The sequence below is a fragment of the Lithobates pipiens genome, unplaced genomic scaffold (genome assembly GCF_037356315.1).
Source record: "Lithobates pipiens isolate NorthernLeopardFrog02 unplaced genomic scaffold, aLitPip1_a1.2 Scaffold_30, whole genome shotgun sequence".
NCBI lineage: Eukaryota > Metazoa > Chordata > Amphibia > Anura > Ranidae > Lithobates > Lithobates pipiens.
Genome location: NW_027507791.1, coordinates 87,997,043 through 88,017,673, shown reverse-complemented (window position 1 = coordinate 88,017,673; position 20,631 = coordinate 87,997,043). Strand labels below are relative to the sequence as shown.

Here is a 20,631-nt window from a genome sequence, read left to right as displayed (position 1 = left end):
CCAGTCTATCAGACGCCACCTTCTCTGGGTTCAGATGCTGATCTTACCTGAGTCTTTAACCGCTTCCCGACTAGCCGCTGCAGTTATATTGCGGCAGGTTGGCTTCCCTGGGTGAGCCGTCGTAGCTGCAAGTCGGCTCTTTCAGACACTGTAGCAGGCGCTCGCCAGGTCTAAACACACAAATCCCAGGTTCTGTCAGGGGAGAGGAGACAGATCGTGTGTTCGTACCTACCAAGTAGGAACAAAGATCTCTCTTCACCTCTAGTCAGCCGCACCCCCCCCCCCCCCAGTTAGAAACACACATAACCCCTTGATCGCCCCCTGGTATTTATAAAGTATCCAGTGGCTACTTTTAGCTCTGATCGTTGTGTAAATGTCACTGGTCCCAAAAAAAAAAAAAAAAAAAAAAGCATCAAAAAGGTGTCCAATGTGTCAGTCGCAATGTTGCAGTCCCGATAAAAATCGCAGATCATTACTAGTAAAAAAATATATAAAAATAAAATAAAGGCCATAAAATCTATCCCCCATTTTGTAGACGCTATAACTTTTGCACAAAAACAATATACACTTTTGCGATTTTTATATAATACATATCGGTCTAAACTGATGAAGAAATTTGTTTTGTTTTTTTTTAATTTTGGGGTTATTATAGCAAAAAGTACAAAATATTGTGTTTCTCTCTAAATTGTCGCATTTATGTTTATAGCGCAAAAAAATTTAAAACCGCAGAGGTGATCAAATACCACCAAAAGAGCTCCATTTGTGGGGGGGGGGGGGGGGGGGGGGGGGGAGGGACATACATTTTGTTTTGGTACAACATCGCAAGGCTGCGCAATAGTCGATTAAAACGGCGCAGTGCTGAATCGCAAAAAAATGGCCTGGTCAGGAAGGGGGTAAATCCTTCCGGGGCTGAAGTGGTTAAAGTCTTGTTTTTTTTGTTAGTTTTTTTTAGTTAAAAACAAACATGTTATACTTGCCTGCTCTGTGTAATGGTTTTGCACAGAGCAGCCTTGAGACTCCTCTTCTAGAGTCCCCCCCCCCCCCCGACACTTCTGGCTCCCCCTGCCTTCAGAGTGCCCCAATAGCAAGCTGCAATGTATAGCACAGACTGCCCAAACAGCAAGGTAAAGAAAACTTCTGCCTTTAGAACCACTAACTTTCTGCCCAGGACTACATGTCCCATGAGGCATTGTTCCTCACACAGTCACAAGTTCTAAGGCACTTACTGACGTGCATGGACTGTGTACTGAGCTGTACGTGTACTGCACTGTAATACCCGATATGTAAACAAATCATGCATTCTGTATGCAGGCCAACTAATTGGCTGGCCAATTAATCGATTATGAAAATAGTAATTGATCAATTTCATAATTGATTAGCTGCCAATCGATTAGTTGTTTTGCCCCCATCTTAAAAAAAAAAAAAAAAATAATTTACATGTTTAGAGTTAAAGAGGGGGTCTTGGGCTAGAATTGTTGCTATTGCTCTAACGCACGTGGGGGCACGACTTGCATGTGCATTCCCCACACGGGGATGGCGCGCTTTCAATGTTTTTTTTTTTTTTTTTTTTTTTTTTTAACACTTAGAAAAAATAAAATAAAAAATAAAGGATTTAAAAAAATTGCTTTTATGCCCATTACAAGGGATGTAAACTTCCCTTGTAATAGGAATAGTGCGTGACAGGTCCTCTTTATGGAGAGATGTGGGGTCAATAAAGACCCCACACATCTCTCCTCCAGGCTGGAAAGGCGGAGAGATTAAAAAAAAATATAAACTTTCTGCCTTTCCAGCAGCATCTTCGGCTTTGTTTACTTGCACCGGCCCGAACGTGACGTCATAATGTAAGGCCCAGGCCTCAGAGGAACTGGGGACCATCTAGTCACCAAAAATCTCTATGGTAAGCTTCTGGCGGTGACCGATTCATTCTCCGATCGTACGGAGAAGCACAGGAGGGCGGCTGAACTGCCACTATGATTGTTCCTATGGTGCACAAAATTTCCAGCTAAAAAAGATGATATCTGGATGATGCCTGTAGATGCAGGCATCATCCAGATATCCCCACTCAAAGTCCATGACGTTATATGACACACCTTGGATGGGAAGTGGTTAAAGAAGCCTTTGTTGTCCTGTATCTTACAATCAGGAAATAAAGTCAGCTCTGACATATCAGTTCTTACTTGGCATTATTCTCTGTACTTTGCACTTGTTGTTTTCATTATCAAAGCGTCCTTTTTTGTTTTGAGATAGTAAGGAGGCCGAGGACTATGCCACTGAAATGGTGGTTTTACTGTTGGTCTCTCCCTCTTGGAAATATTCCACACTCCAGCCAGCCATATATGGATCAGAATTTGGCTGGTTCAGCAGGGACCGGCCGAATGCACTGGTTTGATTAACTTGTGTACAACCAGCCGGTTTGGTTTTTCCCAGAATGATTAGTGCTGCAGGCTATAGCCGGCAACACTAATCATGTTTTGCTGGCAGGGAAGGCTTCCACCGGCAGAACACAATATCGTTAAGGGAGACTCTGTTGATGGGGGAAGCAAGCAATTGGATTTCCTTTCAACCATGGTGGAAGGGAAAGAAAACTGCATCATGTACGGCCTGTCCTACTGACAAACTGGGTAATGAGACACATTATTGCAGCTTCTAAAAACCACACATTATAAAATTTTCGCAATTTCCTTTATCTTTACCTTCAACCATGTAGTGCCACGACCTGCCTGATTGCATAAAAACGGAAAACGTTTAGGTTTGACCCTATATAATATGGTTTTGATAAATCTAAAAGGAAAGTTGTACAAGAAAACGAATGTATGGCCAGCCTTAGACCCATCACTCTTAAATATGCCAAGACATAATTAGGGTTGCAACTAACGATTATCTTCATAATCGATTAGTTGCCCGATTATGGTTTAGATTAAATCAGTTAATAACCTTAAAAAAAGTGTGGTATATAATTTAGTAAAATATGAAAAGTAAAAAAAAATAAAAATAAATAAAAAAAGGTAAATGTATTCTTAAATATCTATTCAGTGGTAAATATAAATAACCAACTACCGTATATGGTTAGAGAGCAAAATCTCTAAACCACTCTGAGAAAAACAAACAGAGAGAGGAGATATACTGTATATACCATCAGAGGAGATATACAGTATATACTATTAAAGGTTGAATCTGATCAATATCATCAGACTCCGATTTTTTTTATTTTTTTTTCCCTTTTTTGTAAATTTGAAAAGTTAGACTGTTTTGCAGATTTTCAAACAGAGCTGCAATATGTTATATGTTGGCCATAGAAAAACAATGTCTTAACCACTTTCCTACAGGGCACTTTCACCCCCTTCCTGCCCAAGCCATTTTTCAGCTTTCAGCGCTGTCACACTTTGAATAACAGTTGGGCGGTCATGCTACACTGTACCCAAACAATTTTTTTTAGCATTTTCTTCTCACAAATAGCGCTTTCCTTTGGCATTAATTTAATCACTGCTGTTTTTTTTTTTTTTTTTTGGGGAAAAAATAAAGACCAAAAATTTTGAAAAAAAAAAAAAATGTTTTTTCACTTTTTTTCTGTCAGTAAATTTTGTAACTAATTTTTCGCCTTCACCGATGTGTGCTGATGAGGCGGCACTGACAGGCTGAACTGGTGGGTATTGATGAGGTGGCACTTATGGGCACTGATGAGGAGGCACCAATATGCCGCACTTATGAGCGCTGATAGGCGGCACTAGTGGGCACTGATGGACAATGGTGGACGACACTGATGGGAATTGATTTACTGCAGTAATGGGCATCGATTGCCAGCATTGACTGGCATCGCTAATGGGCACTGATTGGTGGCACTTTTGGGCAGTGGTGGGCACTGATTGCTGCCACTGGTGGGCACCGATTTATTTATATTTTTTTACTATTGTCATCAGTGCACTAATGATCAGTGCCCCGATTACATTCCTAAAATGTTCCCCTGTGAGCAGATGCCGTTGATCGGCTCTCCTCGCCATACACTGTCAGTGTGAGGCAACTGGGCCAATTACCAGCACTTCCTTGTTTATGTGTGACTGGCTGTGATTGGACACAGCCGATCACTTGTTTAAAGAGCCGATAACTTGGCTCTTTCCACAGATCAGGGTTACACTGTGTCCTAACATATGATGGCGGCCCAAAACAAGAGCTGCACCGCTCCTCCGTCATATGACGGTGGACAGGCGGCAAACAGTTAAAATTATATATATATATATATATATATATATATATATATATATATATATATATATATATATATATATATATATATATATATATATATATATATATATATATATATATATACACATACACACACACATACATACACTTTTTTTTTTTTATATATATATTTATATATTTGCCGGCGTATAAGGCGGCTGGGCATATAAGACGACCCCCTACTTTTCAATTTAAAAAGTTGGTATTGTGCTGTACTCATTGTATAAGACGACCCCCTTGTGCAGGAATTCCGTATGTTCAGAAACGAAGTTGGAGCCGGGTAACATGCTGTCTCACAGTATACATATAGTATACCGCCCTGAGCCAATCACGGAAAGCTATGCATTCTATTATTGCATACAGTGCCTGCTCGGATTGGCAGAGGCTGTTACATCATCAGCCCGCGCCTCTGACTCTCACAGCCAATCCGAGCAGGCTGCAGAGGTTGTTACTCCAATCCGAGCAGGCGCTGTATTCATTAATAGAATACATCGCTCGCCGGGATTGGCTCAGCGGTGTATATTGTATGTATACAGTATTACCGCACACTCGGCGAGTATTCGGCTTTATATCCGGCGTATAAGTAGACCCCAGCTTTTTGCTAATTTTTTTTTTACTGTAAAAGGTCGTCTTATACGCCAGCAAATACGGTATTTTTTATTTTTTTTTGAAGAACGTTCATTCGATTTTCAAATCGTTAGTGGGGTCAAATTGAAATTTGTTTTCCGCTACAGTGACCGGAAAATTTAGAAATAGAAACCTGCTTGATCAATGGAATTTTCAGACAGACAGTGTATGGTTTTCGTTCAGAAATTACATTCATTTTAAAACAATGTTAAAAGTGAAAATTTCAAACATTCTTTCATTCAGCGAATGTACAAAGATTTTTCATAAGAATATTCTCATCTGAAAACTGATTCATGTCACCAGCATAAAGCTTGATGCAAACCTATGCAGTTTGCTTTTGCGTTTCTACACTGCTTTTTGCTGTGCTTTAAGTACAGTATATAGAGTGCTCCAATAGCAAGGTAAAGAAAACATCTGCCTTTACAACCACTCACTTCCTGCCCAGGACTACATGTCCCATGAGGCATTGCTTCTCACACATTTACAAGTTCTCAGGCACTTACTGACATGTATGGATGGTGTACTGAGCTGTATGTGTGCTGCACTGTATTTCCTGATATGTAAACAAATAATGACTTCTGTATGCAGGCGAAATAATCAGCTGCCTGATTAGTTGTTTCAGCCCTAATTACAATAACTTTCTTAAACTCACCATCGCTCTCATAATCAGCCCCAATTTAGTAACAAAAGAATCATTGTCCATACACATGCAGGGGAGCTCAGAATGCAGAGCACGACCAAAGAAAGACAAGCTCACTGCAGTAAAGACTAACCTGAGGAGGCTTGAAACTTAACCTCAAGCTCCATGCAGCTTGTTACCCCACTGCATACGTGAGATTTCTTGGGGCATTTTGTATGTACACCAGGTAGAGAATATTCACAAAAAGTTCAGCTTTTCATTCATGTTGAACTTTTGTGATGTTGCATTCTTTTGCAACGAATTATCCATTGAAACTCATTGTGATCAGCATAAGTGGATTCTATGGTCTCATGCTCCTGGCAAGCGTCAAGCCCAGTACACACGATCAGAATATTGTACAAAAAAAACACTTTTGAAGCCATCGTACAATAAATCAGAGCATTCGAACACAGCTGTCATCAGAAATTTTTAGATGGGGCAAATGCGGAAAAAAAACCATTTCCTACTATACCAGATTGTACCATTTTCATTTAATCAGTACAGTGTTTGCCCTGAAAATACAATGCAAATACACTACAACACATTACATAACTTATGAATTTTTATGCTTGTCATACAAGAATTTTTGTACTTTAGTAACCTGTTTGATATGTAGATTAGCAACAACAACAACAAAAAAAAAAAAAAACAGCACTGATTATTCGTAAAATAATCTCATTGTGTATACCAGGCATTAATGAGGAGGCCTTTGGTGTGAATTATTCTAGGTTTGAACATAGTTTGCTGCAGTTTTAATAATGTCCCAGATCCTGCACGATGGCTCATCTATACAAGTGTTAATGCTGCCTTGGTTACTGGCAGATATAGGGGATTTATGAAAGGCAAATTCATGTTGCACTACAAGTGCAAACTACAAGTGCAAAGTGCACTTGAAATTGCACTTGGAAGTGCAGTCGCTGTGGATCCGAGGGGGACATGCAAGGAAAATTAAAAAAAAACAGCATTTTAGCTTGCACATGATTGGATGATAAAATCAGCAGAGCTTCCCCTCATTTCAGGTCTACCTCTCAGATTTACAGGGACTGCACTTCCAAGTGCACTTGCAGTGCAATTTCAAGTGCACTTTGCTGCTGGATTGCTTTCGACTTGCAGCTCCTTTTTTTACCTCTTTAGGACTATTTTGCACATATTCACCCCGGGTCTATATTAGCAGTTTGATCTACTGTCTACTGATCTGTTTGGATTACTGCATGTGTACATACATTTTCTTTATTTATTCCTCCTTTTCCTTGTATTTGCTTTTGACTTATTCGTTCATTTACCCTTATATGGAGTTGCCATTTATTATTTCTTTATAGATGCAATATTATCTGGATATAGTATTCCTTGGTTTGCAGCTTTCCTAAATTAAATTGTTATACAAGAGTTTATTGGTCATTCACATTAAAGTGGTAGTATGGTCAATTTTTTAACTTTTACCTACAGGAAAGCCTATAATAAGGCTTACCTGTAGGTAAAAATAATATCTCCTAAACCTGTACAGCAGGGGTTGACAAATTTGCTTGGAATCTAGGAGCCAGCTAAAAAAGTTAGGAGCCGGGTCCGTGACGGCGATCTGGACCTGTCCCTGGCCTGACATGGAGACGAGTGAGGGGAAGATAGCCCCCAGCCCCCCACCTGTCTCCAAGTCATTGCCCATAGCTCTTAGAGGGACATTTTTAAATTGCATTTTAGTGTAAATATGAGATGTGAGGTCTCTCTGACCCCAGATCTCATATATAAAAAGAGGACCTGTCATGCTTTTTTCTATTACAAGGGATTTTTACATTCCTTGTAATAGGAATAAAAGTGACACACATTTTTATTTTTTTTTAAAAGAACAGTGAAAAAAATAAAAATAAAAGTTAAAATAAGAAAAAAAAATTGTTTTAAATGCGCCCTGTCTTGCCAAGCTTGCGTGCAGAAGCGAACGCATATATGAAAGCGGTGTTCAAACCACACATGTGAGGTATCACTGCGATCGGTAGAGTAAGAGCAATAATTCTAGCCCCAGACCTCCTCTGTAACTCAAAACGTGCAACCTGAAGAATTTTTTAAACGTCGCCTATGGAGATTTTAAAGGTTAAAAGTTTGTCGCCATTCCATGAGCGGGCGCAATTTTGAAGCGTGACATGTTGGGTATCGATTTACTTGGCGTAACATTATCTTTCACAATATAAAAAAAAAAAGTTGGGCTAACTTTACTGTTGTCTTTTTTTTTTTTATTAAATAAAAAAAATTTCCCCAAAAAAAGTGCGCTTGTAAGTCCGCTGTGCAAATATGGTGTGACAGACAGTATTGCAACGACCACCATTTTACTCTCTAGGGTGTTAGAATAAATAATACAAAAAATATATATATATATAAATATAAATATATATATATATATATTTGTTTAGGGGTTCTAAGTAAAGGGATGGAGAAAGACTGGCTCATTAGCATTGTTGGTTGTAATTCCAACGGCCACCACAAGAGGGCGCCAGATTCCAGAAGGAACCATAGGATCACAGAAGGCCTCAAAGCCGGGGGCTCAATTACCGGCCGCCTGCGGCGCGGCCCGACGCGATCGCGCGGGGGGGGTCCACGGAGACGGGATACCCCCAGCTATGCTGCCCCAGGCGCAAGGTCGCTGATTCTAGTCGCCAATGCGACCGGGTTTTGTCGAGCACTGCTGTACGGTTTAGGAGATATTCCCCTCGGTATGCGCCGCTGACTGCAGCGGCGCATGCACACAAGGGGGTTCTCTCCGTGAAAATCCGGCAGCGCTCGTGCGGCCGGACTGAAATCTCCCGCGCGCATGCGCGGGAGTGACGATATCGCGGCTCCGGCCACTCACAGCGCCGGAGCCGCGATACCCGGAAGAGACGCCGAGGGAGCATGTCGGCTCCCTCGGCGTGGATCGGGCCAGATGTCGGGGCCTCGTTCTAAGGTAAGTATTTCATAATGAGCTAGTATGCGGTGCATACTAGCTCATTATGCATTTTGCTTTGCAGGTTTAAAAAAAAAAAAAAAAAAAAAAATTGCGGGTTTACTACCGCTTTAATAGCATGCATTTCACTTTACATTGGTTCCTCCCAGGTAATAAGAAAAATTAGGATTTTATAACAAGTTTTTATTACCTTATATAAATAAAGCCTTTTTTGTAATTTTTTTTTTGGTTCCTTGGTTCCCTGGGTGTTTATTCCAGGTCAGTGACACAGAAAGTACTGAAGCTAGAAACAGCCAGGCAGCCTGCTTTACCAGAAGGTCTGTAATGGCAACCTACATAAATTCTATCACAGGTTGACTTTCAATGGAAAAAGTAGCCCAATTTGCACATTTACAGTATAATTATTATACAGGATTTATATAGCGCTGACAGTTTACGTAACGCTTTACAACATTAGGGTAGACATTACAATACAATTCAAGACAGGGGGAATCAGAGGGCTCGTTAGAGCTTACAATCTAGGTTTATTAGATGCATCTATTTACCTTTGCAGTCCACGCTATGCTACCGATGTCAAAGATGTTTATTCTGTCCCTGCAAGGAAAATTTAAAAAAAAGGTAAGGATATTTATTCACAGTAATTAGACAACGCAGAGGTTAAAGGGATATAATCTACCCAAGAAAGGAGCAAAATACTAAAAGATGTATGGGGGGGGGGGGGGGGGGGAAATGTTCTCTTTGCCCGTGACAGATATTCTATTTTTAAATTTCTTCAGAGAAGCAATTTCTTTTTCTTCAAGCGCTGAAGCCATTCAGTTTTAGCAGTTTCCCCAGACAGACTGTGTTCTACATTCATTATCTCATTGAAATATTTCCTTTTAAAATTTACATACATATAAAACCAACAAACTTTGCAATACTTCATACAAAACCTTGGCTAAAAGGGATAAGCAAAATCAGTTGGTAAATTAGGCAAATCTCATCTCTCATTTCTCAATTCACTCAAATAGGCAAAAGGTAAAATTTCATCTGTGCTGTATTTATGAATCCGGTCACGCGCTGGACAATGTACATCATCAGGTAAATACTAACTATAAAAATAAAGTTAGTGTTACTGGTATAACCTTATTTGCAAATGCTTAGGCTCATCGCTACAGTGGTTAGTACACATCATTGCCTACCCTGGGCTCACAATTTAAAACCGAGACCATGTTAGCAAGGTCACTTGTATACAAGAACATACCTGCTAAAAGAGAGGCAATATACTGTACTTCCCCCTTCTAACAGCTTGTGTCGAATACCTTTTACTCCAACCAGACGCTGTGATTTCTCCAATCTGCTTGCTTATCCTGTAGTGACATACGAGCTGCAGGAAGGCACTACAGCATGCAGCTAGCGAGCAAGTATCCCATCCAAACTGAAGTGTTGCATACATGCCACAGAGGTAGCAGCAAAGCAGTGGCTTTAAAAAAAAAAAAAAAAAACACACACACACACACACACACACACACACACACACACACACACACACACACACACACACACACACACACACACACACACACACACACACACACACACACACACACACACACACACACACACACGGGCCATAAGAGGCAAGTATCAAGCGACTGTTCAGACAGGGTCAAACGAATATTTCAAATGGGCTCAAAGAGGCTTCTGTAGTGCTGTCGGGACCAAAATTGAGACACCAAAGAGACAGGGGAATGAAAAGTGGGAGTGATATGAGCCACCCCTTGAACAAAGGCCTTATCGAGGGAATGATTGGCCAGCAGTCTAAAGCCAATGCTCAGACTTGACCCTTCAGGGTGCTGAAAGCCAAATCTCTCTCCATTTCGAGTTGGAGCAGCGACAGGATACATCTCACAAAGTATTGCCTGGGATGAAACGTCTGTGGTTCACGCCATGCAAAGTAAGCCTTCCAAGTATGTTAATATACCTTGCGAGAGGCCGATTTCCTAGCATTAAGCAATATTGAAATAAAAGTCAGATAGACCCGGATTTTTCAGAACCTGTGTTTCAATAGCCAAGCCATCAAAGCCAGTAACCATGAAGCCGGCAGGTAAACAGGTCCCTTAAAAGAGAAGGTCTGGAAATGTCCACAGAGCATCGCTGAAGAGGCGAAAGGATATCCTAGTGCCAAGTCCTTCTAGGCCAAATTGGTGCCACTAAGATCACCAAAAATGTCCTCCATCTCAATCCTGTGACGCAAATCAAGGAAGAAAACGGTAGCAGAGGGAAGGTGTATTTTGGCCAGATGAAGAATTTTCACTCATTAGCAGATGACCAGTGAAAGAATGAAATCTTGCTGGTCTGGTAAGCGGAGGAGGAGACTCCATCAATAAAGATATGTAGTCTGAATGATTCTGTCTCTGGCTAGTTGTCTCAACCATCAAAACCACTCATCTGACATGACTCAAGGTCAACAGGTTTTAAAGTTTAACCGTTTTTAGTAGGCTTGGGGAATGGCGGGCCACATGCATATGAATACCAGCTTGGTGTAACTTAATCTTATTTTCAGGATCAGGCATGTGAGATTTAGTAAGAAAACTACCCAGAACACAAAAGAAATCATGCACAACCACTGAAAATAATGGATTAATCCTGCTCAGGAGTGGTATAAAAAAGGCACACATTTTCAAAAGGTGAAAAATGTTTAATTATGGGATTTTGCATAATAAAAGCAGTTGTGAAATATCGCGTAGTACAGGAGGGAGAAATGCCTGGACTCTCCCCTCCCCTCCCCCGTTTTAAAAAGAGGCGGCGGGGGCTGGTTTGAGTAAATTTTATTCATACACAACTGGGAGCTTTGTATGCAACTGTGGCCAAAATGTAAAGTCATATTTCAATATTAAAGTATTTCTGGCCTGCTCCTATTAATCTAAATGACCATAACGTTTGAAAACTTACATTTTCAAGAATCAAACACTGAGGCCCCTTTCACACTTGTGCTACTTGTCCTGCGACTTCCAATTTGTACCATTCATATCTTTGCGACTTCAAAGTACTCCCTGTACTGTTTTGGTCCAACTTGAAGTTCATAGACCTCAAGATTACACAGGCATTCACATCAAAATAGTGGCAAAAAAACTGCACAAATTTTAGGTAACACAAGTATGAAAGGGGCCTAACTGCCAATCTGCCATGAATGCAGTGACACATTCACTATGCCTTGTGAATATGCACTGCTGTGTCACCTATTTCAAAGCACCTGCTGTCTGAACTACGGCGAGGCTGAGAAGAAGAAGAGTTCCTAGGAGGCACACCACATTATTATAGGCAGCAAGGCATCATTGGGATAGAATTAAAAATAAAACCAAAACAATGAGCAGAGAAGCAGCTGGATAGCATGAAGGGAATCCATTAAGCTGCTGAAACAGATACAAGCATACAAGGCAGCACTCACTACACAATATTTTTCAAACTTTTTATAAAATACTCCTCTTTCTAATTCCCTGGGAGGAACCAATGTAAAGTAAAATACATGCTATTAATGTGAATGGCCAATAAAGTTAGTGGCCACGATCAGCGATTTTTATCGTTACACATTATGGCGGACACAGACTTTTTTTTTTTTTTTACATATTTTTTGGACCAGTCATTTATACAGCAATCAGTGCTATACAAATGCTCGGATTCCTGTGTAAATGACACTGGCCGTGAAGGGGTTAACCACTAAGGGGCAGTTAAGGGGTTAAGTGTTACCTGGTGAGTGTTTCTAATGGTGGGGGGGGGCGTGGCTACCTATGACACGTCACTGATCTCTGCTCCCGATCACAGGGAGCAGAGATCAGTGACACTGTCACTAGGCAGTTCTTCCTCTCAGTGAGACGATCGCGGGTATCCCCGCAGCGATAGAGTCCACGGGACCCACGACCCGACTGATGGAGCTTGCCGCGGGTGCGTTAGTACGTTAGTTTGCCTTTACAAGCCCTTCTGCCGACGTATATCGGCAGGAGGCGGTTGGCAAGTGGTTAACGTGTGTGTGGGTACAGGTGAATGGCCCTGAAAGCAAAGATCAATTATGCTGAAGGGACCACGAGCTTATAGCAGTGTGGGAAATGCAGCCAACGTATGGCATACCATCATGGCCAGTTGGAAAACCAGTTGTGCAGGACATATGCCATACATCCACGGCAGCGAAAAAGGCTTAAAATTAGTGTTATCCTGATATTTTGTATTCGATGCGTTTTATGTACTTTTTAATAAAAGTATTCTATTTTCTTTGCATTGCTTCCTTAGTTTGAAATACCTGGTGACCCTTCCAGTACCCCTACTTTACAAATTTTAAACTGCCCATGCAAAAGGCATGGATCACATCCTTCCCAGTGTGGTCAGTTTACCCATTTGCATTCTACTTGAGAACACAACCTGCTTGTATTATTAAGCCCCATACACACTATCAGATTTTCTGCTGATTTTTGTCTTTCGACTTAAAAAAAAAAACAAAAAACAAAAACAAAAACAACAACAACATAATATGGGAGGTCAAACCTTAGGAGTTTCAATCTGTATGCAATCAGGCAGGCCCTTGCACTACATGGTTTTGGTAAATCTGAAGACAAAATCAGCAGAAAATCTGGTGTGTATGGGGCTTTAGGGGTCTTTCACATCGGCTCGCACAGCCCGCTTTCTTCTATGGGCAGTCAGATGTAAAACAGACCACCTTTCAGTTTACATCCAATCCAATAGATGGATGAGGTATCAATACGATTGGATGTCGGCAGGTGTAAACATAAGTTTTAGTATCTTCACACACAGTGGGGAAAAGAATTTGATCTCCTGCAGATATTGGAAGTTTGTCCACTTAAAAAGAAAAAGTGTCGGTCATGGTTATCAAAAGTATTTTAAATGATAGACAGAAATTTTGTAAACCGAATTGTAGTTCAGTGAGTAAAACTAATTTGATTCCCTACCAACCAACAATTCTGGCTCCCACAGATTGGCTACAGTATGTGATCATGTGGTACACAGATTAGTCCTGTCAATTTAAGAAGGTGCACCTAATGACAACAAGTTTTTATTTTATTTATTTTTTATACACATAAGACATCTGTCCACAGAATCTTGCTTCCATTCAAACCTCTCCATCATGGGCAAGACCAAAGAGCTGTCGAAGGACATCAGGGACAAGATTGTAAAGCCGGACAAGGCTGGAATGGGGCACAAGACCATTAGCAAGAAGTTTGGTGAGGAGGAGACAACTGTTGTAGCGATTTTTCGCAAATGGAAGAAATACAAAATAACCATCAATCGCCCTCAGTCTGGAGCTCCACACAAGATTTCGCCTCATGGGGTAAGGATGATCATGAGAAAAAGTTAGGGATCAGTTCAAAACTACACAGGAGGAGCTTGTGAATGATCTCAAGGCAGTTGGGGCCACAGTCACCAAACAAACCATTGGTAACACAATATACCACCATGGATTGAAATCCTGCAACGCCCACATAGCCCCCCCTTCTCAAGGTGGTACATGTACAGGACCATCAGTTTGCCAATGAACATCTAAATAATTCAGAGAAGGATTGGGAGAAAGTGCTGTGGTCAGACGAGACCAATATTGAGCCCTTTGGCATTAAATCGACTCGCCGTTTTTGGAAGAAAATAAAATGTTGACACCAAAAACACCACCCCTACAGTCAAGCACAGAGGTGGAAACTTTATGCTTTGAGGCTAAAGGCCAACTCTGCTGCACTGAGGGGCCAATGGACGGGGCTCATTTATTGTAAAATCTTGGATGAGAAGCATCTTTCCTCAGCCAGAACACTGAAGATGGGTCGTGGGCGAGTCTTCCAGCATGACAATGACCCAAAACATGCTACCAAGGCAACAAAGGAGTGGCTCAAGAAGAAGCATGTGAAGGTCATGGAGTAGCCTAGCCAGTCTCCAGATCTTAGTCCTATAGAAAATGTATAGAGGGAGCTGAAACAGTTTTAGAGAAGATCTGTAAAGAAAAGTGGACCAAAATCCCGAGATGAAACATGGTAAAAAGCTATTAACAAAAAAAAAAATAATCTTACCTCTGTGCTTGCAAACAAGGTTTTCTCCACCAAGTACCAAGTCATGCTTTGCTTGGGGATCAAGTACGTAATTTTACTCACTGAACCACAACTCAATTTATACCATTTGTATTGTGTGTCGGGCTTTCACACTGGGCTTGCAGCTGAGGCTTTTTCAGGCGCTATTTTTAGTGCCGTAGCACCTGAAAAACGCCTCCAGTGTGAAAGGGGTCTTAGGCTGGCCATACATTATACAATTTTCTTCTATAGATTTCCTTTATATTTACCAAAACCATATAATATGGAGGTCAAATCTAAACACTTTCAGTTTGTGTGCAATCAGGCAGGCCCTTATACTACACAGTTGAGCACAAAGAAAGCCAAGAAGTCCAAGGAATTGTCTGTAGACCTCTGAGAGAGGATTTTAAATCGAGGCACAAATCTGGGGAAGGGTACAGAAAAATGTCTGCAGCATTGAAGGTCCCAATGAGCACAGTGGCCTCCATCATCCATAAATGGACAACGTTTTCAATCCCCAGGACTCTTCCTAGAGCAGGCTGCCCGGGCAAACTGAGCGATTGGGGGAGAAGGTCCTTAGTCATGGAGGTGACAAGAACCCAATGGTCACTCTGGACAGAGCACCAGCGTTTCTCTGGAGAGAGGAGAACCTTCCAGAACCACCATCTCTGCAGCAATCCAATCAGGTCTGTATGGTAGAGTGGGCAGACAGAAGTGAGGCATTTCTCAGTAAAAGGGCATAACAACTCACCTGGAGTTTGCCAAAAGGCACCTGAAGGACCCCGACCACGAGAAACAAAATTCTCTGGTCTAATGAAATAAAAATTGAACTCTTTGGCCTGAATGGCAAGCGTCATGTCTTGAGGAAACCAGGCACCGCTCATCACCTGGCCAATACAGTGACTCATGGTGATCACAGCATCATGCTGTGGGGATGTTTTTCAGCGACAGGAACTGAGATACTAGTCAGGATCAAGGGGAAGATGAGTGCAGCAATGTACAGAGACATCCTTGACAAAAACCTGCTCCAAAGCACTCAGGACCTCAGACTGCGTTAGAGGTTCACCTTCCAACAGGACAAAACCCAAGATAACAAAAGAATGATTACAGGACAACTTAAAGTGGTGTTGCCACCAAAAAAATAAAACTACTTAAAATTCGTAAAAAAATAAAAAATCAAAAAAAATAATTGGCAAAAAAAATTTTTTTTACTCACCTCTAAATACCGGTTGCTAGGGTGTCCCTCGTAGTCTGCCTTCTTCATTGCCCGGGCTGGTGACATCACTTCCCCTCGCACCGCACATTCACCTGGGACCTGTCATGTGTCCCAGGTGACTGTACGGCGTATCACGGTGCCCTGCGCCGCTCGCGCATGCGCAGTGGGTGCCCGGCTGTGAAGCCACAGCCGGGTGCCCACAGTATGCACGACGGCGCCGCGAGCGGAGCGGGGAGCGAGGGGGCGGCTTCGTTCCCCCGCATCGCTGGACCCTGGGGCAGGTAAGTGTCCGATTATTAAAAGCCAGCAGCTGCAGTATTTGTAGCTGCTGATTTTTAATTTTTTTTTTTTTAGGGGGTACCCCACTTTAATGTCTGAATGGCCCAGCCAGAGCCCAGACTTGAACCCAACTGAACATCTCTGGAGAGATCTGAAGATGGCTGTGAACACACGCTCCCCATCCAACCAGATGTAGCTTATGAGGTCCTGCAAAAAAGAAAGGGAGAAACTGCCTAAAAATAGGTGTGTCGAGTTTGTAGCTTCATACTCAAAAAGACCTGAGGATGTAATTGGTGCTAAAAAAGGTACTTCAAGTATTGTGCAAAGGCTGTAAATAATTAAAGTAAATGTGAAATTTGCAAAGGTTTTAAAACCGTCTTTCACGTTGTCATTATGGGGGTTATGGTTTGTAGAATGAGGGAAAAAAATAATTTAATCCATTTTGGAATAAGGCTGTAATATAACAAAATGTGGAAAAAGTAAAGCGTTGTGAATACTTTCCAGATGTACTGTACACACACACACACACACACACACACACACACACACACACACACACACACACACACACACAATGTTTGCCATTTTGAAACTGGATATTTAGTTTTAGTTTTACATAAACTGCCATACCCAGAGACAATAGGATGCAATGTTTAAAACTTTCCAAAATAAATAAATAAATAGGGGGATATCCCCTCAACGCGTAGTAAATTGACGGTGCTATACAACTATAATAATAAACACAACTGAAACCAGAATAGGTGCCCCTAATTGAGATGTGCTTATATTGCTTTAAAACATCTGTTAACTCAAAAAGGTGGCAAACAAGACATAGGGCACACTTTTTTTCCCTGGTTACTAAAACAAATGTGGACAGAACCACAGGAAACCAAAAAACAGGTTTACCAAAACCATGTAGTGTAAGAACTCCTAAGGTTTGACCTCCTATTATATGGTTTTGGTAAATCTGAAGGAAAAACTCAGCAGAAAAACTGATAGCGTGTATGGGGCTTAAAGATCCCGATTCAGCACACACGACCACAAGCAGATAAGTTAAAACAAACTTCACGTGTATTGACAACTCCAGCCATGTTTCCAGAAGAGTAAAAGTCTGATCACCGAACTAACAGACTCAACAGGATGGTGACAGAGCAAACCTTGCAAATTCACCCACAACTTTAATCCTGTGCAGCTCACGCAGACAATTTTTTGCAAAGTGGAAAATGTCAAAACGTAGAACAGGAAATGTCTAACAGGAAAAATACTGGTTACAATTTAACTTAAAATTTTTGTATATTTTTGCAGCAACTACATAAAAACCACGTCTAAAACTTTAAACAATGACAAACAAGTAACATTACTGCACAATCCATTCTAAAATAACATTGGGGGGGGGGGGGGGGTACAGCAACACACTAGGGCAGTCTTTTTTCAATCAGGGTGCTTCAGGGCTGCTCAGAGAAACCGAAGGGGGGAAACTCTAGCATACTAGTCAGTACTCGTTTGCAAAGGTGGAGAAATAAACCACTTCTAATGTTGGATGAATGCTGATGAGATACATAAAACTTAGTCACTTTTTTTACATTGTTGAATTAGGTGCCTCAAGGTCATGCATAATTTTAAGGGGCGCCTTGCCTGAAAAAAGGTTAAGAAACACTGCACTCCCTAACCGTAATGCATCAGTTTACTTGTTATGGAACAAACACTCAGATACCTAGATGTGGCAATGTGGCTTCCACAGACATTTGCAAACGTATGCAACTATAACCTCTAATGTATGCAATGTAACCCATGTAGTTGATACACATTAGGTTTTTATTTTATTTTTGCTTGAAAGTGTGGCGTGGGCCGTCTTTGTGTTGCCTTGTATACTGCCCTGCCCATGTGAACCTGTCCCCATTTGGACCAAATTTCCCCCCCCACCCAAAAAAAAAAAATAAATAAAAAAAAAATGAACCACTACACAGAGCTGGCAGCTGCTCTGACCTGCATGAATCTAGCAGATACACACTAGAAGCCTTCAGCTGTCTTGTAAAGTCAATGACTGGGCTTCTAGTGTGTTGTACCCTTAAGGAGAAATGGGCTGTCTATAGGTAAGCCTGCTCCTTTGTGCATTGCCATTTACACTCACTAGCCTCTTTATTATTAGGTACACCTTGCTAGTATCGGGTTGGATCCCATTTTACTTTCAGAACTGCCTTAATACTTTGTGGCATAGATTCAACAGGGTGTTGGAAACATTCCTCAGATTTTGGGACATATTGACATGATAGCTTTAAGCAGTTGCTGCACATCCATGATGCAAATCTCCCTTTGCACCACATCCCCTATTGCAGGGCTTGACAAAATTTGCTTTGAATCTAGGAGCCAGTTAAAAGGTGGGAGCTTTTTTTGGCACTGGTTGGCGGTGGCAGGTGGCACTGATTGGCAGTGGCACCAATAGGTTTCACACTGAGCACTCAGTAACACTGTGAAACTGACAAGTAACAGAGAGGAGCTGTCAGAATTGAGCTTAATGTTGGGGTGGACCCAGCAGCTAACAAACACCAGCCAATGATTGTGCTTGCTTGAGAAAAGGGGTGGGGCCACATACACGTAGCGGCCCGCCCAGATCCCATTGGCTGGTGTTTGATAGCTGCTGGGTCCCGCCCACACCCAACATAAAGCTCAAATCTGACAGATCTTCCTCTCTCCTCTCAGTTACTAGTCAGTTTCACACACTCAGCGGCTCTGGCAAGTATCAAGCACTGCGCTGAGTGTGGAGAAGGAAGGAGGAACAGTGGTCAATGTTAATGCACTGCATGTCTGGGGCATCGGGCATTAGTGAGCGGGTTGGTGGCAGCCTAGGCACCAGCGTGCAATGTCTGGTCACCATAGCAACCTGGCGCCTGGGGTTTGTCGAGCCCTGCCATACTGTATTAAGTTCTGGTGACTGTGGAGGCCATTGGAGTACAGTGATCTCATTGTCATGTTCAAGAAACCAGTGGGGAGATAATTTGAGCTTTGTGACATGGTGCATTCTGCTGCTGTAGCCCATCTGCTTCAAGGTTCAATGTGTTGGGCGTTCAAAGATGGCATTCTGCATACCTTATTTGTAATGAGTGGTTGTTTGAGTTATGCTAGGTTTCCACTAGTGCAACTTTTCATACAATTTGGGACTGAAAAGTCGCATGACAAGTCGTACCCCATGATTTCCAATGAGTACCGTTCATATCTGTGCGACTTCAAAATGCAGCAAATTCAAGCAGTCCCTGAACTACTTTGGTCCCACTTTGATGCGACTTGAGGTCCATAGACCTCAAGAATACACAGGCATTGCTTCAAGCCACGGTGAGGAAAAAAAATAAAAATAAATTGTGGTAAAATTCTCCTCTGACAAACCATTTTTCATCCTCGCATCTGCTGCTCACTGGATATTTTTTCCTACTTGGACCATTCTCTATAAACCCTAGAGATGGTTGTGTGAAAATACCAGTAGATCAGCAGTTTTTGAAATACTTAGACCAACCCGTCTGGCACCAACAACCATGCCACATTCAAAGTCACGTAAATGCCCTTTCGTCCCCATTCTGATGCTCGGTTCAGCAAGTAGTCTTCACCACATCTAGATGCCCAAAGGCATAGAGAGTTGCTGCCGCATGATTGGCTGACTAGCATTTTGTATTACCAACCAAATGAACAGGTTTACCCAATAAAATGTCAGGCGATTGTATATTCCCATGGTTGGGAAAGGAATCATTTAGAGCAGGGAACCTCGGCTCTCCAGCTGTTTTGTAACTACAAGTCCCATGAGACCCTAGCAATCACAGGCATGACTCCTAGAGTCAGAGGCACGATTGGATTTGTAGTTTCTAAACAGTTGGAGAGCAGAGGCTCCCTACCCCTGGTTTAGAGAGTAAAGCAGGCCATACATAGTTTTTTTGATGGAAAAAAATTGATCAAACACTGAACGGATGGCCCCATGCACATATGCGAGTTGGATGGGGAAATCCTTCCCACTGCACTATTATATTCTGATAGCAGGACTCCTCCACTGCCAAACACACTGATCAGCAATGCAGCCAAAATGAAATTTGCTAACAGTCCCATTTATGAGGCGTTGATGGACTCCTCCCAAACAGGAACTAATGGATGAATTGACGTTCAGTTGGTTCCTGCTGAACCTGAAAAACTTTGATCCATCTATGGGCCAGTTTAAGGAACATTTATCAGCAGTAGTTTGAAGGAAAGTACAGTGCTCTACATCATAGTGGACTGCTCATCACCCCTAGAGAAGGGGGGAAAAAAAAATTACAACCAGGGAACATCACATGCTCATACCAAGGATAACTTAATCAACAAAAACCTGCCCATGGAAATGAAAAAGTAACATTTAATAATAGTAATAAAAATAAAAAAAGGCGACAGTGAATTAGCAAACTAAGGGCTTGTTCACTCCTTGCCATTTTCTACACTAAAAAAAAACAAATTTATAAAAATGCTGTCCGCTGCAATGGCACACAGAAAAACTGTTTCTATGTGTCCTTTTCACACTGGAACACAGATGGCAGCTGCAGAGAATTGCCATGCACAAAAGTCTAACATGTCTGCATTATTCTGCAACACTCCAAGCTCTGTC

General features: G+C 41.7%; 1 protein-coding gene across 6 annotated transcripts in view; it reads right to left on the bottom strand.

The window, feature by feature from the left end:
- The window catches only part of NUMB (NUMB endocytic adaptor protein), a 181,672-nt gene that overhangs the window by 90,191 nt on the left and 70,850 nt on the right, over positions 1 to 20,631 (bottom strand). For 5 of the 6 annotated variants that reach the window (XM_077464567.1, XM_077464573.1, XM_077464571.1 and 2 more), the window contains one exon: positions 9,023 to 9,071. The exons of the other annotated variant lie outside the window; for it this stretch is intronic. The gene's annotated coding sequence lies outside the window, so the exon portion shown is untranslated. The remainder of the gene's footprint in view (positions 1 to 9,022; positions 9,072 to 20,631) is intronic. 6 annotated transcript variants of the gene reach the window in all.